The sequence below is a fragment of the Hibiscus syriacus genome, unplaced genomic scaffold (assembly GCF_006381635.1).
Source record: "Hibiscus syriacus cultivar Baekdansim isolate YM2019G1 unplaced genomic scaffold, ASM638163v2 tig00003725_pilon, whole genome shotgun sequence".
NCBI classification, from domain to species: Eukaryota; Viridiplantae; Streptophyta; class Magnoliopsida; order Malvales; family Malvaceae; genus Hibiscus; species Hibiscus syriacus.
In genome coordinates, this window is record NW_024061982.1 from 1,834,775 (window position 1) to 1,860,804 (window position 26,030).

At 33.4% G+C, this 26,030-nt stretch overlaps 1 non-coding gene across 1 annotated transcript; it reads right to left on the minus strand.

Annotated features, from left to right (window-relative positions):
* Positions 1–7,241: 7,241 nt before the first annotated feature.
* Positions 7,242–7,353, minus strand: LOC120184127. Its single transcript, XR_005521987.1, has one exon. It is a non-coding gene; the product is annotated as a small nucleolar RNA R71 (small nucleolar RNA).
* Positions 7,354–26,030: the final 18,677 nt, after the last annotated feature.

Below are 26,030 nucleotides of genomic sequence, written 5' to 3' on the forward strand. Positions count from 1 at the left end.
AGAATATTAAAAAATTTGGTAACCGGAAAACTTTGGATATCGGTATATCGATACATACATATATAAGTATCATACATGAGTTCATGAGTAGACAAGAGGTTGGAACTTAAACAAACTGGTTGAGCAGGACCGAAAATGTCGAATTACACATAATATGTTATTTAGATATGTATACTTTTTTCGATTCATGTATACAAGTATTGATACATGAGAGGAAAACAAGTTGGAACAAACAAACCAGTGAAAATTTAACATTTGAGGTAGGTTGGACCGGGAAAAGATGTGAGACTATAAGTTAGGTACTAATGTACAAGTATCGATAAATGTAGTAACTATAAGAAATTTAAGAAAATAGTATTGCTCGACCGAAAATGTTGATTTACACATATATATAGTTGGTAACAATACTATTTTCAATACATGTAGACAGTATCAATACAAATATGATTTATAGGTAAAAAGTATGATACTGTTCACACAAGTATCGATATATATAGTAAATAAGAAAGTGAAGAAAACCAGTTTAAATTTGACAATACCGGTTTAGCGTGACAGGAAATGTTGACTTAAACATTATATGTTATAGTTTGGTATTGATACATTTTAAGTATATGTATACAAGTATCGCTACTTTTAATTTAAAAGAATCACAATTAAAACGACTAAAAGTATCGATACCTTACACACATGTATCGATACATGACAATAAATCGAAAGAAACTTAACATTTGAGGTAGGTTGACTATGTCACAACTGGTAAGAAGTATCTATACCTTACACACAGTATTGATACATACAATAAATTAGATAGTTAATACAACCAGTTGAATTTTGACAAACTTGTTGGAATTTGACAAACCCGGTTGAAATTTGACTAAACCGATTGAAATTGGACAAAATCGGTTCTAGCACAATTAGTTTGAAATTGACAAAACTAGTTGGAATTTGATAAAACCGATTTAGCGCGACCGGTTGGAATTGACAAAACCGGTTTCAATTTAACAAAATGGTTAAGCGCGATCCAAATTGTTGACGTTAACATAATGTTATAGTTTGGCATCGATATGTTTTAAGTATATGTATAAAAGTATCGGTACTTTAGTAATTTAAAAGAATTGTAAAATGGCTTGAAAGTATCGATACCTTACACCAAAATATCGATAATTGGGGATAATACCGATTAAATATAATTACATAACCAGTTAAATATTTTAAAGACATAACAGAGAATTGAAGGGCAAAAATACGTTGTTGCGAAATAGAAGGCCTTACATGAAAACTCGTAGTTTTGAAATCGAGGCATTTTGGTTTTGCAAAATAGAAGTGAGGCCAAAAATACGTTGTTGCGAAATAGAAGGCCTTACATGAACAACTCGTAGTTTTGAAATCGAGGCATTTGGTTTTGCAAATAGAAGTGAGGCATTTTTGAAATCATAGTTTTCTGCTGCCGCGAACGAAAGGGTTCCCCATATCAGAATTGAATCGAAAGTATGTTGTCGAAATCCTAGTTTTTAATATTATAGTGAAAATAGGGGTTAGGATTTAAGGTTTTGGAAGTAAAGAATGATTTGGGACTGATTATAGGTATAAATGATATTCTAGGTAGAAAATAAATAGCGATACTTTTATAGAACATTATAGGTAGATTTTAATATTCTAGCTTGTATATGTCGATACTTGTAGTAGAAACTCCCATTCTTTTGAACGTAAGTGGTTACTATAAGATTAGTTATCGATACTTGTATAATGGATAATTGCATGTAACATGCATTTGATTAATTAATGCTGAATGTTCATAAAATGATATATGAAGAAAAACGAAGTCAAGGATCTCTCAATATTGTTCGCGAAGATGACTTAGAAATGGAGTCGAAGATTATCGGGACTGAAGAAATCGAAAGCACCACTGGGGATATATGTACTCCTAGTAAGTGAAAATGTATTTGTGTAATTGTTGTTGAAATGGAAATTGAATTAAAGTATTTAAGAACTTGAATTGATTACAAATTTCAAATCTTAACAGTATGACTGAATGTTAAAGATAAATGATAGAGAAAAATAAAGCTTGGGGGAAATTACATGAAAAGAATGTATTCATTAAACTTGTAAATACTGTGCTAAATGATATATAAAACTATCATATATATTTTTAAAAAAATATAAGAAGTGTCGATAAGGTGTAGCAATTAAAAAAGTTAAGGACATAATTGAAAACTTGAAGAAAAAAAAGAACATGTACTGAAAAATAGGGTTTGGATATTGATTGGAGTGAAGGAACAGTTATGTTGAGACATTAATTATTAAACCTTGAAAAATTTATTTGCATTAGTGTTGTATTTGTATTGTTGATGAATATTTGTCTGGTACATAAAAATTAAAACATTTACCGTTTGTTATTAATGTAGAATAACTTGAATGGAACATATATGATATAAAAGGTTCAATAATTGAATGTATTGTCTAAGGTTAGAGTACCAAAATATAGGTGTATTTGAAAGTGCAATGTGTGACTATGTATGAAATAGTGGTTACTGAAGAGGTAAGTAATATATCGATTTGAGAGTTATTTAACTATTTATTTGAAAAAATCCAAAAAATATTACAGTGAAGTTGTTATCGAATTGGGAAACCAACATGCCACAGTAGCAGACGTGGATGTTAAAATAGTGCATTGGTTAGGGTTGTAAATGAGACGAGACAGATCACGAGCTACTCGAGATCACTCGATCAAGGCTCGATAAATACTCGGATCGAACTCGACTCGAGCTCAAGCTCGACGAGTTCTTAACGAGCTACTCGATATTTGACTCGAAAGCTCGTGAGCAACTGAAAATATAATATATTAAGATTTTTTTTTTAAAATAATTATTATTAATATATTAATATTTATTTATTGATTTTTTAAAAAATACAGTAAGATTTTCTGTATTTAAGGTTCATGTTCGAGTTTGAGTTTTAGGCTTCAATCGAGTTAAGTTTAAGATTTTTTTTTTCATTTCGAGCCTTTTCGAGAGCTGCTCCGAGTTTTCGAGTCGAGTCAAACTCCATTTAGAGTTTTCGAGTCGAGTTGAGCTCAGCAATACTCGATCTCGACTTGCTCGTTTACACCTCTAGCATGGGTTAGTGGTGTAGCAAGTAGAAAGTATAAATTGTTTTTGTTGTTTAAAGTTCGTATATTTATATGGAATTGAATTGGTTGAAATTGTGTAACTAATTTTGTAAGGTTATTGATTTGGCGGTTGGGTGTTGGTTTACGAATTGAAGAAGAACATACGGGGGAAGGGGAAGATGGCCTACCTTCCATACAAATTTACGATGAGTTAAATTAATAAATGTTGAATAAATGTTATGGATGGTCAATTATATGATTGTCGAGAAGATGCAGACAACGGTGTTAGATAATAATCTAACTGCTGATACTATTGCGGATTTTTTGGAAGCCCATTTTGAAAGACATGCGTAATTAACTGATTGTGACACAGTAAGATCCATTTGATTTACAAATGTGTTTTGTATTTAAATATTTATAATGTTGTATTTTGTTAATTGGGTGAAATGATTGTAGATTCTTATTCCAATAAACGATAGTAAGAGCTATTGATATTTGTTGGTGTTGGATATGGATTCTCATCAATCAACGCTTTATGATAGTCTATTTACATTGCCAGGGCAAAAGGAGAGTGCAAGATGCGATGAAATTGGTATGAAAGAAACAAAATAATCTATAATGCATAATTTGTTTGTAATCTACTTGATATTTTTTCACGCAGACGACGAAATTAGATAAATATAACAAGGAAGCAAAATTGTAATGTATGTAGTTAAAAGGCCCCATTGAAAGATTTCAAATTTATGGAGTACACAAAGAATGCACTATTGAATAGGTGAAATTTGATTGTAAGAAGTGAATATTTATCAGGGTTTCATATTTGACATTTGTGTTAATCATTTTTAACAGATACGATTGCGACATTTTTGTGATGATATGGATAGAAAGGATCGTGTTAGAGGGGCAATGAATGAGTGGTAGGTGGTTTGAAAAATTACTTTGATTTTAAATTTCTAAACTCTTAGATTTAATGATGTGGTAACATAATGACAATTTGAATATAGGTTGCTGGAGAGTGTGATCGTATGAAATATTAAAGATCTCATAAACCACCAAAAAAAATAAAAGGAGAGATGAGTTTACACGTGTTTACATGAGACATATGGAAAAATAGACGGTTGTTAGAGGGAAAAAGCAATGATGTTAAGTTTTCCTAATTTTTATGCATTTATTTAGCACAATTACGATAAATTATGTGAATGAAATTATGTATGTGATTACCAAAGTTACAACAAATTATGTATGTCGGTTACCAAAGCTAGCAAATATTTTTTAGAAGTTTGTAATACATACCAGGTGTATGATATTTTATATATATAGATCGGTACTTGTAGTATTCCAAGGTCGTCTTTGTCTTGAGACGTAATGGAGAGATAGAAATTATAAATAGCATAAAAATTTAAGACATCATAGTAAATAAATATAGTAACTCACATCATTGTCATCATCTACGAGATTTTACGACCATTCCATTCTCTTTGAAAAAATAGTTGAGTAGGTTGTGTACTTGTTTCCAACTGAGCTTAATTGAGGATATATTACTTTGTTTTGTCCCTCACCAGTTTGAACCCACATCGCCAAATTTTCTTTTGTACCTTTTTTGTGTACTTCTTTTCACTTTCCTTATTTTCGTTGCGAGTCATGAACATCGTTTATGACATTGATTCAGTGAACTGGATCTTTCAAACCAAACGAGTGTTCAAATTCGATAGTTAGTTGGAAACTTCGTAAAAACTACCTTTAAAGCCCTTTTCACTTAAGTTATTGTTTGTGTAGGGTTCTATAGGTCCATTTAGATTCATGTAGTTGCATGTAGATACATTTGTGGTGTTTTGTTATTTTTACTTTGTTAAGGTGCTATATGATGGGAAATGTGTGGTTGGTTAGTGATGTGAAGAAACAAGAGCATAGGGGAAGCTAAGAAGAATGACGGTTGTGTTATTTTTACTTTGTTAAGGTGCTATATGATGGGAAATGTGTGGTTGGTTAGTGATGTGAAGAAAACCAAGAGCATAGGGCAAGCTAAGAAGAATGACGTGGCATCACATGTTGAGGAAGCAGACTGTAATATCTTGGCATTTCTAGTGCATAAAAGACAAAGAGATATTTTCACAAGAGGATACTGTCAAAGCACGTGTATACTGCTGATAACCATCTGAATGGGGGACCATTGCCTCATGTAGAGATAAACTTCACACACAAGGAATAATTTTGGGGTATGATGGGTTTTGAGTGCAAAATTCCCAGAATACCCTTATATATTTTTTATTTAAAAGGACACCACACAAGAGGAAAAAAAAGAGCTTGGAAAAAATTCATCATCACATTCTCCATTTTCTCTACCTCTATTACCGTTCATCTTTCTCCATTTTATTGGCATTCCTCTATTGGTGAAGCTCGAGCGAGTGACGTAGTATCCGAGAAGAGCTCATGTTATAGTCGTTCGTGGTTATTTAAGGGAAGTGTCGCCTGTGTACACCTAGTGTTTTCTTCTCCAACCTTTTCTCCATTGTTAAACCTTAAAACCTTATTTGGGTTGTAAGGTTGAATGAACGATTGGGTATACTCTATGGTTTGTTCGAACCCTACCGTGAACTAAGCTATATTTGGTGGGGTTCATTCGATGGATGCTTGAAACTTTATTCTAATGGTTGATGAATTTTATCTTTGTTTTACTTGGTTTTTTTATGTGTGCTTAATCTTTTAATATTGTAGAGGGCATGAGAGTGTCCATTTCTTAGATGAAGACTAGATGTTCGAGAGAAATCTAATTATCAATTCTTAAGTATTCGAGAGAAACTTAAGTATGATTAACATAAGCAATGGGATATAGTTAATCACTATAGCCTAATTCTTTAATACTTGAGAAAGACTAAGCTAGGATTTTAACGACTAAGAGGGGTTGTGCGTCTTCAATATTGTAGGTTGCCATAGTTGAGAATGACATGAGATATTGTGGCATTATATTCTATTAGGTTCTTATAACTAGAGATATCAAGAACACTTTTAGCAAACTCCATCGAACAAGTAAAGCATTAGAAGACTAAACAGTTAGAAAGATAAGTTTTTAGCTCCTTAAGTGACTCTCCACCATTCATTCCCGAAGTAGTTTCCCGTGTGAGGATTATAAAGCTATTCTATTTATTTTCTATTTTTACCATTTTACATTACCTTAGCATTTTCGTCATATTCATCATTATAAATTGTTTTTTGCCACAACATTATTCACCCAATCACACTCCCTAACTATCATTTCATTCACTCTCACATTTTCATTGTCGAAACATCATCAATGTATATATCATTTCTATACTTAGATAAATTAGTGTAGTGTTGTGGTCAAACTCATAATTTCCACCAATATCTGTGGAGATGATACTCACTCATCAATTTATTACTTATTGCGATTATGTATACTTGTACATCATTTGCGTATAATTTATTAGTACTCACAACACAATAAGTTTTGGCGCCGTTGTCGGGATTGGCAACGTGAAGTTAATTAGTTTTTCCATAGCATTTTATTTTTTATTTTTGTATTTTTACTTGCTATTTCACTTTATTTTTCAGGCCTATTTGTTGAACAACCAGAAGAAATTCTGATAGGCCATTAGAACCAATTGAAACTGAGATTGAGAGACTTTTTAGGTAAAGTAGACGTGCTCGACATGCTCAAGAAAATATGTATCAAATTGGGAACCAAGGCATTGGTCAAGAAGAAGGCGATCAAAATGTTGAGGCATTCCATAATGTTGGGCTTCCTGATGGGCCTATTGCTATTTGTGATCATTTGAATCCTATGTTGGGTGATTTGAATTTTGGAATTGTGGCACCCGAAATTCAAGTAGCCCATTTCATGCTCAAACATGTGATGTTCAATATACTGAATTCGATAGAGCAATTTGGGGGTATGCCAACTAAAGATGTCAGACAACACATTCACAACTTTTTGTAGGTTTGTGATTCTTTCCGCCAACAAGGAGTGCATGAGGATGTGCTGAAATTAAAGTTATTTCCATATTCTTTGTTTGACCGAGTGAGGGCTTAGTTGAGGGTGTTCCATCTAGCTCGATGGAATCATAGGCTGATATTTTTAAAAGTTTTCTATTGCACTATAACCCGCCAAACATGAACACTCAGCTAAGGAATGACATAGCATACTTTTGCCAAGACGATGACGAATCTATCTATGAATATTGAGATCGTTACAAGAGTTTGCTTCGCAACTGTTCTAATCATGGTTTTCAAGACTAGACTCAAGTAGTTATGTTTTATAATGGAGTAAATGCCAACACGAGGATGATGCTCGATGCCTCGACAAATATGACATTCCTTGATAAATCACCTACTGAGGCATTTGCTATTTTGGATAGAATTGTCAACAATGACTATCAATTTCCTTCCTTAAGGCTTGGAACTGGGAGAAAAACACCTGGGGAATTCGAGTTAGATACCAATGACTCTGTGTCCGCTCAACTCTCAGCTATCACTAATATGTTGAAAAACTTATAACACTCTACTGAAGTAAAGAAAGTGAAGGCATTTAGTTCGGCATGTCTGTTATGCAATGACAATCATCACGAGAACGAATGCCCAACCAATCATTAGTCCACTAATTTTGTAGGCAATTTCAATCGAGGCAATAACAATCCCTACTTCAACACCTATAATCCAGGGTGGAGCCAACACCCTAACTTTTTATGGGGTAATCAAGGAGCTCCTAATGTTAGTCAACCTACTCGTTAGCAAAATTATACTGAATCTCAAGGCTACCAACACACTATGTCATGGCATAATGCTAACAAGTGAGCCTCATCTTCAGCAAAACTAGTTCTTTGGAGGCCACAATTCAAGAGATTTCATATCTACCACAAAGACAATACTGCAAGACCACTCTACTTCAATTAAAAATCAAGGAGCTTTGCTTCACAGTCAAGGCGTCTTAGTTTCAAAGCCATAGCTCGTCTTTGAGATCTTTGAAAGGTCAAGTTGATTAGATTGTCGCAGTATTGCAAGAACGTCAACAAGGATGACTGTCGAGTGACACTGAAGTCACTAAATCTCACTGATAAGAACAATGCAATGTATTGACTTTTAGGAGTGGAACTAAGATTAATCAACAAGTCAAGTTTGAGGGAAAGTAACATGATGATTCTATCCCCTCTTATGAAAAAGCTAAACCTGAATTACATGATGATATCATTGGCGAGAAGGACAAAGATGAGGGTTCTACTAGTGAACCTACTGAAGCACTAAATTCCAATGCCAAGGCAAAAACAATTCTTACTCCCGCTGTTGAGGAAGTTAGACCCCCACGCCCTTCCCATAAATATTGAATAAGCACAATGATGAAGTTCAGTTCAAAAAGTTTGTGGACATTCTTTATCAACTCCACATTAATGTAACTCTCTTGAAAGTCATTGAACAAATGTTGATTTATGCCAAATTTCTTAAAGAAATTTGCACCGAGAAGAGAAAAGTTGAGAAGCATGAGACAGTTTCCACAACAAAAGAATATTGTTCTGCATTGAGCAATCTACCGTAAAAGCAAAATGATACTGGCATCTTTATTATTCCATGTTCTATAGGAGCTAATTTCGTTGGAAATGCACTATGTGACATTGGTTTAAGTGTGAACTTGGTGCCAAAATATATATTCTTGAAGCTTGGTATAGGAAATGCCAAACCCACCTCTGTGATTTTACAACTTGTTGATCGATCCCATGTTACACCTGAAGGGAGAGTCAAAGATGTCATATTGAAGGTGGATAAATTTATGTTTCCAGTTGACTTCCTTATCATTGATTGTGAAGTTGATGCCAAGGTGCCCATCATCTTAGGTAGGCCTTTCCTAGCTACTGGTAGTATTCTGATTGATTATGAAAAAGGTAAACTTACCATGAGAGTTGTCGACCAGTGTGTGATTGTCAATGTTTTTCATACTCTCATGTATGCTGATGACTTTGAAGAATGCCAAGGAATTTTTGAAATGAACTCCTTCATTGAAGGAGAGATCGAATAAACTTATCCAAAGCAATTTCATTTAGCTAGCAACTATGAATAACCTAATGACGATGAAAGCATAGATGATCATGAAAAATTTCCAGCAGGGGTGGAGCAATCTAGCTTACTATTCGCTAGATCAGGTATACACTTTGAACCCCTTGATTTTGATGAATTTATTCCTCCTAAGCCATCATTATTACATGCACCTACCCTAGAGCTAAAGCCTTTTCCAGGGCATCTTAAATATGCTTACTTAGGTAGTGATAATACTTTACCTATAATTATTTCCTCTAGCCTTACTACTAACCAAGAGCAAAGTTTGTCAAGTGTTTTGTCGCAACATAATAAATCACTTGGATGGACGATGGCTGATTTAAAGGGGATTAGTCCCACGATTTGCATGCATAAGATACTTCTAGAAGATTGCCATGGCAACTCGATAGAACCACAACGAAGACTCAACCCAGTTATAAAGAAAGTGATAATGAAAAAAATAATTAAATGGCTTGACGCTAGAGTGATTTACCCCATATCTAATAGCTCATGGGCGAGCCCTGTCCAGTGTGTGCCCAAGAAAGGTGCCACAACTGTGGTAACCAATGAAGATAATGAAATATTTCCCATACGCACTATCACTGGTTGGAGGATATAGATGAACTATCGTAAGCTCAAGAAAGCTACAAAGAATGACCATTTTCCTCTACTATTCATCGATCAAATGTTGGATTGATTAGAAGACAAAGCATTCTACTTCATCTTATATGGGTATTCTGGGTACAATTACATTGTCATCGCACTAGAGGACTAGGAGAAGACTACTTTCACATGTCCCCATGACATTTTTCCATTATGAGGATGCCTTTTGGACTTTGTAATGCCTCGAGAATTTTCAGTGTTGCATGTAAGCAAACTTTTCTAACATGGGTGAGGAATTCCTTGAGATATTCATGGATTGTAACATCCCAAAACAGGGCTAGTGACTATAATGTAAATTCTGAAAACTTTTTGCTTAATTTAAAAATAAGTTAAAAATTCAGGGACTTAATTAGAAATATTTTATGAATGATGGTTTAGTAAAGATTGAAATAAAGATTTTTATCTTTCTTTGGTAGGGTATATAACACGTGGGAAATAAAGGTTAAAGGAAAAAGTCTCCAGAAAACTCTCAATTCTCCTCTTCACTTCACCGTGAGAGCCAAAGCAAATGTGAGTCTTCTTATTAGCTAAATTCTTGTTAAATCTTAGAGTGATTATGATCCTTGAAGAAAGAGTTTTTTAAGTGAAATCTTGAAATGAGTTGATAAGTTAATTTGAAACTAAATTTGACTTGTCAATGGTTGAATTAGAGATATGAAGTGATAGAATTGAATTTAAAACATGTTGAAAATTGAGTTTAATTCTTGAATTCCATGAGGTGGATAGGATTTTGAGGTTTAAGATGTGATAAATAGGGATGAAATATGAAGTGTTTAAGTGGATTTAGAGCGATATTTGGGATTAAAAGTGATTTCTTGGCAAGGGGGTATCGGTACCCATTCATCAGGTACCGATAACTCACGAGTAAAAATTCAGGAAGACATTCAAAAGGTACCGATACCTTAAGGATGGTATCGATACCCCCTTAAAACAAAAAATTATCGAATGTAAATTAGGTATCGATACCTAATTAGAGTACTGATACCTTAGTGAAGGTATGTACCGATACCCAATAGAGGTACCAATACCCTTGCAATAGAAAATTTGGATTTACTCTTTCTTATAGCTTAAGAAATCAAGAATCAAATCATAGTACTTGGAATGTTTATATGTATACATGATTGTGTAGATATCGATCGAGAGAAATATTTGGACAAGTTTGCAATTGATAGTCATCGAGAAGAGATAAGGGATCGGTATTGACTAGTGAGGCCAGGTGAGTGCATATTAGATAATATATGATGTTTAATGGAAATAAGACTTGTGACAAGTCTATTTCCTATAGTATTATGCATGAATTCATGAACATGAGCATGTGTTTGTTATGCGTGTATGAGTTATATGTTATTGTATGTGTGACATGATTTGTATGAATATATGCTAGTGTGATAAGACATAGGAACCGATATAAGTGATATATATGTTTACATAAGTTATATGATATTGACATAATGAATGATATGAATATGTGATATATGAACATAAGAGATTAAGTGAATGAACATAGATGATATACATGATGATATAAGAATAATATATGAATCATATGATATGAGTTATATGAGAATATATGTGAACAAAATATGATATATATGTTAAGTGAAACCATGCAAAATGATAGGAGTTATGTGAAAGAATTAAATAAAGATTAAACTAGTATTAAATAATGTGAGATAAGCTAAGTAGCATTTACCTATAGGATAAAATAAGATTTAGTTAGGTGAAATTATTCGATGATATGAGTATGACATTACTATACGATTTAGATAAAAGAATATATATATATATAAGAATACATGTGTAAGTTTATAGTATTGATATGACATATAAGATATTCTTATATGATAACATGAGAATAGGAGATAAGTCGTGTGGTATTAACATAAGTAATTATATGAATATGTACATGATCTATATGAATTATGTAAATAACAAGCTATGTGATTACATGCATATGTGACAAGCTATGTGAAATTGAACTATGTGAACATAAGAGAGTATATAAGCTACATATGTTATATGATATAAGTGATTCATGAGAAATGACATGTAAAATGTGATAAGTATGAGATTACATGACCATATGAGATAAGAGATATGTGATTACATGAAAGTGATATAAGAGATTATAATAATGTGTGAATATGTTATAAACATGAAATATAATGCCCATGTTATGTGACATAAGAGCTAGAGGTATAGTTGGCATGCCAAGAGTTGAGGGATTATAAGTGGTCATTTTGGACATAGTGGTCCTTCGGGACATAGTGGCCCTTCGGGACATAGTGGCCCTTCGGGACAAATTTTTTAGTGCCCCTAGTGGGAATTTATTCGAGCTGTGGTGATAGCATTAGTGCACAACCTCAGTGTACTCACATATCTATAGTTCTCACATGTGTACATGGGCTAATAAAGTGATAACAATAAACATAATACATGTGATGTATACACTTTTGTGATATGAATTGTATTATATGATTTATATGATGATGTGTGTATTGTTTGGTTAAATGAGTCATATGTCGATTAAAAAGGTTAGGTACAAGAGGATACGATTAAAAGATATAAATGATAATAATATTGATAGTGGAATAAGGTTAGCGATGGAAATAATGTGTGATGTGTGCATTAGATTATATATAATGTTATATTGTTTTGTATGACATCACGAGATGATATGTTTATACATGATCAAGTAGTTAGAATTTCCTTTATAAGTTTATTGCCTCACTAAGTCATCGACTTAGCGTGTGAATGTTTCACACGTAGGTTTTGATAAGCTTATGGATTGAAGAGGAGCTAGACATGTCAATTCTTCTTACTGAAGGCCATATCAGAAGATAAATGAATAACATGTATTTTTTTTTATATAGAATCTAGTTGGCATGTAGTTAAAAGATTGAAATTTTATTCTTTCTGATAAGTTTTGTAAACTCCTTGATTTAAATTGTATAACTTATGCATTTTGATTTAATAAAAGTTAGAAATGTCATTCTTTTGAAAAAAATAATTATTTTAAAAAGTCAATGTGACACCTCAAACTCGTATCCAGGTCAGGTACAGGTTGGGGTGTTACATTTATGTTATCAGAGCTAAGGTTTAGCCGATTTTAGGCTTAAACCGAAAGTAAAAGAGTTTTAAAATGCGTACATGCCAACTCAAAGTGAAATTTTCTGATCTGATAGTGTAAGGAGTGTGTTGTCTTGCTAATAGAATTAGTTTATTAAGTTATAATAGAAGTATGATAATGAGAGTTTCGAAAGAGGCGAGAGGTGATAGACCTGATGGTGATAGCAATTCACCTACCCTGGCCAGGCAAGATGAAGAGCGAACACCTCAGGAAGTGCCTCGTAAGATCAAAGGTTGATTTCAGAAATTTGAAATCATATTAGAATAATGATAAAAGGTCTTCACTGTTTGAATCGGAAAAGAGATATGAAGTATTTTTGTTATTACGTGGATAAGATAGAATATGGTGAATAAGTATTACCATAAGAACGTTAAAGAGTCTCCACTGTTTTGAAGTGAAGCAGTTAGATCAAGTAGTTTAGTTACTATGTGGATGACTTGAAGTATAGTGAACAAATGTTAACATAAGAATGATATAAGATTCATGGATGTGGTTATTAGTTTAGAAAAGTTTGAGAATAAGTATTCAGTGATAAGTTTATTAGATATATAAAGCCAGAGTTTATGAATTTGGGATAGGGGAATCTTAACATGTATGGATAAGAGTGCAATTTGATAAGTTGAATCAATTGTTGTTAGGATAATTTTAATGAAAAGGGGGTACATAAGTGATTTGTGAATTGTTTGTGCTCAGATTAAAAGAGTATTATTAGTGTTGAAATGATTCCCTTTTCAAGAAGTAGTTAATTGTGCTACAGTTTTAGAGAGAGCTCAGAATGATTAAGAGAATTTGTATTTTATAAAGATTAGCACTATAAAATAGAGGAAATTTTTTTGGGTTTCAATTACAATCATGGTTGGATTAGTAGTATTTTTTATGTTAAAAGATCAAATCTGATGAAAGTCAGAAACGCTTGAGTAGTAGGATCTGATACTGGAAGATAAAGTAAAGAGTTAAGAAGGTATATGAAGTTAAATGGCGGATTGGATTAAAAGTTTTGTTAAAAATGATGTAAAGTGAAGTAGAAGAAGTATTTTAAATATATCAAGTGATATAGATATTGTTTGTAAGAGTTTAAAAAATTGATATATTGGTGATCAGTTTATAAGCCAAAGAAAGTGTGAATGTTTGAGTTGACAAAGTAAGAATGTGGGTTTAATAAGTTAAGTAAATTATTGATGAGTTAAGTCCGAATGGCATAATGTATATGAATGGCTCAATGAAAGTTATGCTCGAGATTGGAAGTACTGATGCTAACTAGAAAAATTATGTGATAGTAAGTGTATTGGAGTTAAAGAATTAGAAGATGATCCGAGTAAATTAATCAAGTATGGAATGAATTTAGATGGTTGTATATTGTAATTATAAAATGCGATGTAGTAAAGGAGATAAGGATTCGTATGATAAGAGAAGTTAAGGATTGATAGAAGTTTAAGATGATGAAAAAGGGATATGTGTATTGTGATTTGAGCAAGGATTTTACAAAGAATAAGATTTGTGCAAGTAGTGTTGACTATCAGAATTATGAGAATACGATAAAGATGGGTGATCAGGGATAATTGTAAGCGAGATGAAAAGAGTATATGAGAATGAAAGAAAAGGCATGAGTAATAGAGTTATAAGATTTGAAGAACATATAAAGTTAAGTTAATCAAGTATGAGGTGGATCTGGATATGGATGTGTATTCTGATTATATAGACATGATGTAGGTAAGGAAATAAGTATAAGTGATATGAAAGAGTATGAGAGTATGAACGAAATATATTGTTTAGTTATGTTATAAGGATATTTTGATTATGAAAGGATAAATGGATAAGGAAAATAAAAAGATGGAGTTTAAAGGATAAAGGGTGACAAGAATTATGGAGGAGTAGCTTATAAGTTTGATACAAAAATAAGAAAAATATAGGTTGTATAAGATATTGTTTGATTTTGGTAAAACATATGTTTTAATCATATATGATGAAGGTCTAAGGTTATGTTTCTTGGTCAAATATACATAGTAAGTGGAATAAGAATTGATGTATAGGTATTAAGGAAGTTCAAAATAGAGTTGAATTATTATATATATATTCTTTCTTTTGGCCAAGTTATCAAGAATAAGCATGCTATTTGGAAGGATTAAAGGTTGAGTTATTATTGTAAGTCAATTAGAGATTGACGAAGGAAATCAATTGATTTATGATTTTGAGTGATAGAAATGAATGTTACTATTTATATGATAAGTGACATGATATGGATTTTCAACGGTTAAAAGTAAGTGTACATTAGAAGAAGAGAAAAAATAGAAATGGATTAGGTTCTTTGGAAATTGAAGGCAAATCATTGATTGCAATTGCGAAGGAATAAGATAGAGAGAGCAACATGAGAAAATTAAAAGACATGTTCTTATTAAGGTGTGCAGTGAAAATTCGGGGACGATTTTTCTTAAAAGGAGGGGAGATTTGTAACATCCCAAAATAGGCTAGTGACTAGAATGCAAATTCTGAAAACTATGTGCTTAATTTCAAAATAAGTTAAAAGTTCAACGACTTAATTAAAAATATTTTGTGAATGATGGTTTAGTAAAGATTGAAAGAAAGAAGGGTAAAATGGTCATTTGAAAAGAAGATTTTTATCTTTCTTTGGTAGGCTTATAACATGTGGGAAATAAAGGTTAAAGGAAAAGGTCTCTAGAAAACTCTCCCTTCTCCTCTTTCTCTTCACTGTGAGAGCCAAAGCAAAGGTGAGTCTTCTTATTAGCTAAATTCTTGTTAAATCTTAGATTGATTATGATCCTTGGAGAATACTTAAGCTTAAGAAAGACTTAAGTCATCTTAAAATCAAGGAATGAAGAAGTTAGGAGAGATTAAAGTTAAAGAGTTTTTAAGTGAAATCGTGAAAATGAGTTGATAAGTTAAATTTGAAACTAAATTTGACTTGTCAATGGTTGAATTAAGAGATATGAAGTGATAGGATTGAATTTAGAACATGTTGAAAATTGAGTTTAATTCTTGAATTCCATGAGGTGGATAGGATTTTGAGGTTTAAGATGTGATAAATAGATATTAATGGGTTTAAGCATATGTATGTGAGTAAGAATATGATAGGGGATGAAACATGAAGTTTAAGTGGATTTGGAGTGAAATTTTGGGCTTAAAAGTGATTTCTGGGCAAGGGGGTATCAGTACCCATTCATCAGGTACCGATACCTCAAGAGTTAAAATTTAGGAAGACATTCAAAGGGTACCGATACCTTAAGGATGGTATTGATACCCCCTTAAAACAAAAAAAAATTATCTAATGTAAATTGGGTATCGATACCTAGTCAGTGTACCGATACCTCAGTGAAGGGATGTACCGATACCCTTGCAAGAGAAAATTGGAATTTACTCTTTCTTATAGCTTAAGAAATCTAGGATCAAATCATAGTATTTGGAATGTTGATATGTATACATGATTGTGTAGATATCGATCGAGAGCAACGTTCGAACAAGTTTGCAAGTGATAGTCATCGAGAAGAGATAAGGGATTAGTATTGACTAGTGAGGCCAGGTGAGTGCATATTAGATAATATATGATGTTTAATGGAAATAAGACTTGCGACAAGTCTATTTCCTATAGTATTATGCATGAATTCATGAACATGAGCATGTGTTTGTTATGAGTGTATGAGTTATATGTTATTGTATATGTGACATGATTTGTATGAATATATGCTAGTGTGATAAGACATAGGAACCAATATAAGTGATATATATATTTACATAAGTTATATGATATTGACATAATGAATGATATGAATATGTGATATATGAACATAAGAGATTAAGTGAATGAACATATATGATATATATGATGTTATAAGAATAAGATATGAATCATATGATATGAGTTACATGGGAAATATATGTGAACAATATATGATATATATATTATTTGAAACCATGCAAAGTGATAAGAGTTATGTGAAACTGAATTAAATAAATAGATTAAACTAGTATTTAAATAATGTGAGATAAGCTAAGTAGCATTTACCTATTGGATAACATAAGATTTAGTCAGGTGAAATTATTCGATGATATGAGTATATGACATTACTATACAGTTTAGATAAAAGAATATATGAATATGAATACATGTGTAAGTTTATTTAGTATTGATAGGACATAGAAGATTATATGCTTATATGATAACATGAGAATAGGAGATAAGTCGTGTTATATTAACATAATTAATTATATGAATATGTACATGATCTATATGAATTATGTAAATAACAAGCTGTGTGATTACATGCATATGTGACAAGCTGTGTGAAATTGAACTATGTGAACATATAAGAGAGTATATGAGCTATATGTGTTATATGATATAAGTGATTTCATGATAAATGACATGTGAAATGTGATACAAAGTTATGAGATTACATGAGCACAAGAGATAAGAGATATGTGATTACATGAAAGTGATATAAGAGATTATAATAATGTGTGAATATGTGATAAACATGAAAGATAATGCCCATGTTATGTGACATGAGAGCTAGAGGTATAGTTTGCATGCCAAGAGTTGAGGGATTATAAGTGGTCCTTCTAGAAATAGTGGTCCTTCTGGACATAGTGGTCCTTCGGGACAAATTTTTCAATGCCCCTAGTGGGAATTTATTCGAGTTATGGTGACAGCATTGGTGCACAACCTCAGTGTACTCACATATCTATAGTTCTCACATGTGTACATGGGCTAACAAAGTGATAAGAATAAACATAATATATGTGATGTATACACTTTTGTGATATGAATTGTATTATTTGATTTATATGATTATGTGTGTATTGTTTGGTTAAATGAGTCATATGTCGATTAAAAAGGTTAGGTACAAGAGGATACAATTAAAAGATATAAATGATAATAATATTGATAGTGGAATAAGGTTAGCGATGGAAATAATGTGTGATGTGTATATGTGTGCATTAGATTATATATAATGTTATATTGTTTTGTATGACATCATGAGATGATATGTTTATACATGATCAAGTAGTTAGAGTTTCCTTTATAAGTTTAATGCCTCACTAAGTCATCGACTTAGCGTGTGAATGTTTCACATGTAGGTTTTGATAAGCTTATGGATCGAAGAGAAGCTAGACATGTCAGTTCTCCTTACTGAAGGTTAGATCAGAAGATAAATGAATAATATGTATTTTATTATATATAATGTAGTTGGCATGTAGTTAAAAAAATGAAATTTTATTCGCTCTGATAAGTTTTGTAAACTCATTGATTTAAATTTTATAACTTATGCATTTTTATTTAATAAAAGTTAGAAATGTCATTCTTTTGAAAAAAATAATTGTTTTGAAAAGTCAATGTGACACCTCGGACTTGTATCGGGATCGGGTACGAGTTGGGGGTATTACATGGATGATTTCTCTGGTTTTGGAGACGACTTCAAGTGATGCCTTAACAAATTGAGAAAAGTTTTTAAAAAATGCGAGGAGTCTGACATGGTTTTGAACTGGGAGAAATGTCACTTCATGGTAACTGAGGGCATTCTATTAGGGCACAAGATATCCCACAAGGGCATTGAGGTGGATAAAGCTATGATTGAAGTGATTGAAAAATTGCCACCATCTACCACTGCAAGGGCATCAGGAGTTTTCTTGGACACACTATTTTTATAGAAGATTCATCAAGGATTTTTCCAAAATCTCTAAGCCCTTATGTACTTTACTTCAACAAAATCAGTCCTTTGTGTTCGAAAAGTTTTGCCTAGATGAATTCATTGAGCTGAAGCAACGATTGATCTCAACACCCATTATAGTTCCTCCCGACTGGACACCACTATTTGAGTTGATTTGTGACACAAGTGATTATGCTATACGAGCTGTTTTGGGGTAACTCCAAGGTAAATGTTTTCATGTTATATATTATGCTAGTCGTACCTTGAATGAGGCACAAATGAATTACATAACCACCAAGAAGGAATTACTTGTTGTGGTATTTGTATTTAATAGGTTTAGACCATACCTAATAGGCACTAAGTTTATTGTCCACACTGATCACTTAGCTATAAAATACTTAGTGAACAAAAAGGATTTTAAGCCTAGACTAATTTGGTGGATCTTACTTTTGCAAGAAATTGACTTAGAGGTTGTAGATAGAAAAGGTATTGAGAACTAAGTTGTCGATCATTTATCTAGGCTAGAAATCAATTCTGAATGCCATGACATTGTAGATATTCAAGAGGAATTTCCTGATGAGAAAATCTTATATGCCACGACAATCATGTGGTACACTGACCTCATTAATTTTCTTGTTAGTGGTACACTGCCTTTTGAATTGAACAGCCAGGGCAAGAAAAAGTTCAAGCAAGATGCATATTTTTACTTTTGGGATAAGACATATTTATTCAACCATTAAGCATATCAAATCATTAGACGACGTGTACCTAAAAAATAGCAACAAGACATCCTATACCATTGTCACACGGCCCCAAGTGGAGATAATTTTTGAGGAACGAGGACTGCTGTCAAGGTTTTGCAATCAGACTTTTATTGGCCAACATTGTTCAAAGATGCTCACATATTTTACAGGTCTTGTGATCGATGGCAACGCACTGGGAACATATCCAGGTGACATGAAATGCCATTGCAAGGCATTTTGGAAATTAAGTTGTTCGATGTTTGTGGAATTGAATTCATGGGACCATTCCTATCTTCTTGTGATGATTTGTACATATGGTTTTCTATGGATTATGTATCCAAGTGTGGGTGGAGGTGATTTCAACATTAAATAATAATTTTAAAATGTGCTTAAGTTTTTACACAAGAATATATTTACTCGGTTTGGAGTGCCTAGGGCCATCATTAGCGACGAGGGAACCTACTTTGATAATAAGTTGATTGCCAAGACATTGAGGAAATATAGAGTTCATCACAATATTTCCATGGCATACCATCCATAGACGATTGGCCAAGCTTAAATATCCAACCGCGTGATAAAGCAGATCTTATAAAAAGTTATGAATCCAAGGCGGAAGTATTGGTCACCAAAGTTAAATGAAGTACTCTGGGAATATAGAACAGCTTTTAAGACTCATCTGAGCATGTCACTCTTCAAGTTAGTGTATAAGAAGACATGCCACCTCCCTATTAAGCTGTAACTCAAAGCATATTGGGACATTAAGAGGCTAAATTTTGATGCTTAATTAGCTGGGGAGCAAAGACTGCTTGAGCTTAATGAGATGGAAGAGTTTAGGGTACAAGCATATGAGAATGCCAAGTTATACAAAGAAAAGACCAAAAAGTGGCATGACCAAAAGATGATGCCACAACATTTTCATGTTAGCCAACATGTATTATTTTATAATTCAAGGCTTAAACTCTTCCCTGGAAAGCTCAAATCTAGATGGTCATGACCATTTGAGGTGCATCACGTCCACCCTCATGGAGTAGTTGATATAAAAAATATAGACGATGTGATGATCTTTAAAGTCAACGGTCAATGCTTGAAAGTTTACAATGGAGCTCCACCTTTGCGCAACAAGTCGGTGTTTTACCTGCACGACATCTGAGTGTGTTTGCCCCGTGAATCAAATTCCAATGCCACAACATTGGATTTTGCTATTTTTACATACATAAATAATTTATTTTTATTTTTCTTGTTTTTATTATTCATAAATATTTACAAATTGTTTTGTACTGTAGGGACCCACCAGAGCTCATACCTACACGATGGAATGGTTACCAAGGGAAGAAAAAACAAATTAAGGAGGGAAATATTATTTTTACACTTTATTCCTCTATTTTATTTTATTTATATTTTTTTGAATTTTCCTTTTACCCCTTATTTAATGTTTACAATTTACTTTTTCATGTAACCATTTCACCCATCCATTCACTTCTTTTTAACCGTCCACTCATTCTCTATCTTTCTCTATTTCTTTTAACTTTTCATCATCTTCTTCTGTCTTTCCCTCTACATCGACACCATTATTGCAAACAAAGCTCTCAACTTTTTTTTTTCTTTTTTCTTCCAAACTGGTAAAAAAATGGTACGAACGCGACACTCAAGAGCTGAAATAACTCTTCCTCAACAGTTTGTGGATGAAGCTGCTAATGAGCGATTCAAAAATTTTAAAAACTGAAAACTCTTTTTTGAGTTGGGGTTTATTTTCACCGAAGAGCAAGACATCAATTTTGGGCCAGATGTCATGGACATTGTTGAACCACACAAATGACAAAAGTTTACGCGACATCCCAGCTCCGTCAACACCTCGTTAGTTAAGGGGTTTTATACGAACATCTAAAAACCAAACCAACATTTTGTTTTTGTTAGGGGTCATTATATTCGTTTTACCGTGTAGGCGATTAATCGTTATTTTCACTAGCAGGACGCAGTCGATCAACATGTTGATTTTAAAAGGAAGCCGATAGTGCGACGTACGATGATATATTCAAAGATTTTTGTTTGCCGAACATAGAATGGAATGACCGTCAAGCTAACCGTTTTCCTGTCAACCAGGAGCGTCTCCAACCTTGCACGAAATTGTAGAACCACTTCATGGAACATAAGTTAATGTTAACTTCCCAGAACATGACGGTAACCCTTCCCCGTCTAATGTTATTACACTCTATTATGGTTACTCATTCAATTGATATTGGCCAAATAATTGTTGAGCAAGTTCATGATTGTTTAGGAAAGAAATATAGTGCATTGGTGTTCTCGATTCTTATCACGACATTGTGCTGAAAAAAATGTGAATGAAAATAGTTTTGACAAAATTTTGTCTAGAGTGTTGGGCATTACAAGAGCATGGCTACCCATTCTGTTGGGATTGGTTAACCCCAAATCCAAGGCAGTCAATACCAAGGAGTCTGAGGAAGACAAACCTCGTAATGTCGAGGCAATATTGCTTGCCCTCGAAGAATCTGTCCAACAAACAATGACTCATTTGAATGCACTCACGGGTGATATAAAGAATTTATTTGGCTACGTCAAGCATAGGGATACTATTGTGGAGTTAATCTTTTAGGAGATTTTCCCTCACGTTGAACGAAATTTCTTGGGTTTCCCGAATGAAATTCTACCGGTATTTGACGATACCGAGGTAACCCTTGAGCCTGATGATGATGATCCTGCTGATGCTGAGTTCGTTCCAGACCCCACAACCCATTCCCATCTCATGTTATTCCTGATGAGCTATCCCATGCATCCCTAGTCCACATAAAGCACCATAGTCTTCTTTCATGCGTAGAACCCGTCATCGTATCAAGATTTCAGCGGGTTGCGTCAACATTTCTATTACCCACTACTATTTAACATCATCAGAATACATGTAACATCCTCAATACTGGGTTAGTGATTAAATTGTAAAGTTTTAGAATTTGATGATTAAAGTAGAATAATTGAATAGTTCAATGACTTTTATGGGATATGTTGTGTAGGATTGAAGTGTAAAGAAGAAGAAACTAAAGGACAAAATGGTCTTTTAGAAGGAAAAATAATTTAATTTGGGTTATGGTTATATTAACCCACGTGGAAGTATAGGAAACCAAAAACAAGTTTCCAGAGATATCTTCTTCTTCTTTTCTTCTCTTCAAACGTGAAGACCTCAAAGTAAAGGTAAGTTTCATTGTTAATTGATTATTAGTTGAAATTCAAGTTGGGTTTTTATCACTAGATGCTAATTAAGCTTAAGGAAAGCTTAATTTGTTTTAAAACAACAAGATGATGGAGTTAGGAATGATTAAAGTAAGGAGGTGAATAAGTGAAATATTGATAGAAAGGTATTAATTAGATTTCAAGACTAAATTTGACTTGTCATTAGTGAAATTAAGGAATAGGAAGTGTTAGAATGGGAATTAAAACATGTTGAAAATTGAGTATGATTTTTGAATTCCATATAAATGATAATATTTTGAAGTTAAAGAAGTTATTATTGAGTAGGAATGAGTTTTAGCATGAGTAGATGAACTAAGAATATGTTAAGGAAGGAAATAGGAAGTGTTGAGTGGGAAATGAAGAATTCTCGTGTATAAAAATATGATTTCTAGGCTAGGGGTATCGGTACCCATTCAACAGGTACCAATACCCTCTCAAACGAAAAGAATTACAGAATGTTATAAGGGTACCGATACCCCCCAGTTGGGTACCGATACCTTCCTGAACAGAAAAATGGCAAAATGCCGTAAGGGTACCGATACCTCCAGGGGTGTATCGATACCCCCTAAAAGAAAAAATAGAATATTGATTCCTTAAATTTGTTTAAGCTATTAGAAGTTAATTGCAAGGTATATGCATCTGATAATTATGTTGAAATTTTATTTATATAGATTCAGAGCTTAAACAAGTTCCAGAACAATTACCCAGTAAGATCGATCGAGGGAAAAGCAAAGAATATAGGTGAGTGCATAATATAGGTACAATTTACTGGAAATAAGACTTGTGATAAGTCTATTTCCTAGATTAATTTTATAGTATGATAGTTAGGAATATGTATACATTATAGTCTTTATTAAACATGCATAAGTCATATATGTTGACATATGATTCGATACATGTTATATGATTCATGTGAATGTACTCAAATACTTATGTTACATGATATGAGATTAATGGTTATATGCATATGAGAAATGTGATAGAAGAAATGATATATGTGATTACAAGAGAAATGATATAAGTATATGGTTATATAAAACATATATTAATGACCATGTTATGTAATGTGGGAGCTATAGGTATAGTTGGCATGCCAAGATTCAAGGGTTTCATAGGTCATTCGGGACAACTCATAGGTCATTCGGGACATAGTCACAGGTCATTCGGGACAAATTTCATATGCCACTCAGTGGGAATTATACGAGCTGTGGTGACAGCAGATGTGCACAACCTATATGCACTCGAATACCTTAAGTTCTTAGTATATACATGGGCCTATAAATAATATGGAAAATGTATGTATTGCATTATAGGTTATCATATTAATATTGTTCATAGAGAATCATATGAATAAAATGCAATTATGAATGATAGTGATGATTTTATATGAATAACATGTTACATATTCATATACATAGGAAATGCATTATTATAGATTTATGCCTCACTAAGTCTATGACTTAGCATGTAAGTGATTTACACGTAGGTACAGAAAAACAAGAAGACCGGTCTTAGGAGTAACAGAGCAACATATCCTCATTTGAAGATCAGATCATAAGCACCTTACATAGTATGTTGGTTTATATTTTATATGTGTTGGCATGTAAATAGAGTCTTAAATAGAGTCTTATAGTATGTACGCTCTGGTCGAGGTGTAATATTTTAAACTTGGTAATGTAACTATAGTTTTGTGTTAATGAAAGTTTTAAATTTATGATGGTTTTATAAATGCACAAGCTTTGAAAAGTCAATGTGACACCTCAGATTCGTATTCGGGTCGGATACTGGTTGGGGTGTTACATTTAATGGTATTAGAGCTACGGTTTAGTCGATTCTCTTCATAAACTGAAGTTCAAAGTGTCTTAAAAAGTGTACATGCAAACATAGTAGTAAGAACTTCTGATCTGATAAGAGTAATGAGTATGATGTTTAGCTAATAGAGATATTTGGTTATGTCTTATTAGATGTCTGGACAATATAGCTCCCGAAGAGAAGCGGGAGATGAGAGATTAGCTGAGAGCGCTAATTCACCTGCCCTGGCTAGGCAAAGTGAAGAACAGGCACCTTCTGGAATGCATGTAGTTAATCAAGATACATTTTTAGGACGTTGGACGCGGTATTGGCACATTTCCAACCTCCTGTTTCATCAGCTCCGAGATTGAATGTTGCAAAAAAGTTGAAGGGTTTAGGAGCTCTAAAATTTTGAGGTGAAGTTGAAGAAGGTCCCGTTGTTGCAGACCTTTGGCTCAATGACGCGAAGATTATGTTAGGACTCCACTGTTCTGATGTGGAGAAGCTTGACAGAGTAGTTTCCTTACTTCGTGGGCAAGCGAGAATATGGTGGACAAATGTCACATTGAGGATGGTAAGTGATCGTGTGACATGGTCTCTGTTTCTAGAAGAATTTCGGCACAAGTATGCAGGGGACCAATTCATCAAGCAAATGAAGCAAGAATTTCTGAACTTAAAGAAAATGAACCGCACGGTGTATGAATATGAGTGTGAGTTCAACAAACTAAGTCGCTTTGCAGCGAAACTAGTGCCTACAGAGAAGGATGACTACGAATGGTTTGTGGAGGGTTTGCGCCCGAGGGTGAAAGAGATTTTGATTATGCTGAATTAGTCTTCATTCCAAGAAGTAGTGAACCGTGCTAAAGCTCTAGGGAGAGCTCAGAATGAGCGATTTGGGGAGCAAAAATCCCAACCATCTAAAAGAATTAGAGCTTCATCGAGTTCTGTACTACCCAAGAGAGGTCGAGATTCAAGCTTTCGATCTTAAGCAAGGTCAGAATCGGTGGCATCCCCTGCTAAAAGATCAAATCAGATGAGAGTTAGATAGACTCAATCTGTAGGGTCTGGTGAAGGGAGAGCACATCAAAGTCAAGTTAAACAGTCAGATTTGTGGGAGAAATCATAGTGGCATATGCCGAGTTAAAGCAGGAGCTTATTTTTGATGTGGGGAAACAGGACATTTTATGAGAGATTGTCCCTTGAGGGCCGAAGAGCCTGCCCAACTGGAAATATATGCTTTAATGTCTCAGAGGGGATGAGGTAGAAGTAGAGGAAGAAATATGACGGAATCTTCTACTCAACAGGAGGTTCGATCCACTGCTCGGGTGTATAACCTCAAAACTAATAAAAACCGATATAATCCAGAAATTATAACAGGTATCGTTTTACTGTGGAATAGATGTGTTATGGTATTGATTGATCTGGGATCTACCTATTCATACATTAATAGTAAGATAGTGAAAGAATTGAACATTCCATTAGAAGACTCCAGTAATGAAGTTATAGTTACGAATCTGTTAGGGCACAGTGCACGAGTTAATAGAAGGTGTCGTGGGTGTCCATACGGATTCAGGGAATTGAATTCCCTGCTAATCTGATGGAATTACCTTTTGATGAATTTGAAGTAATCTTGGGAATGGATTGGTTATATC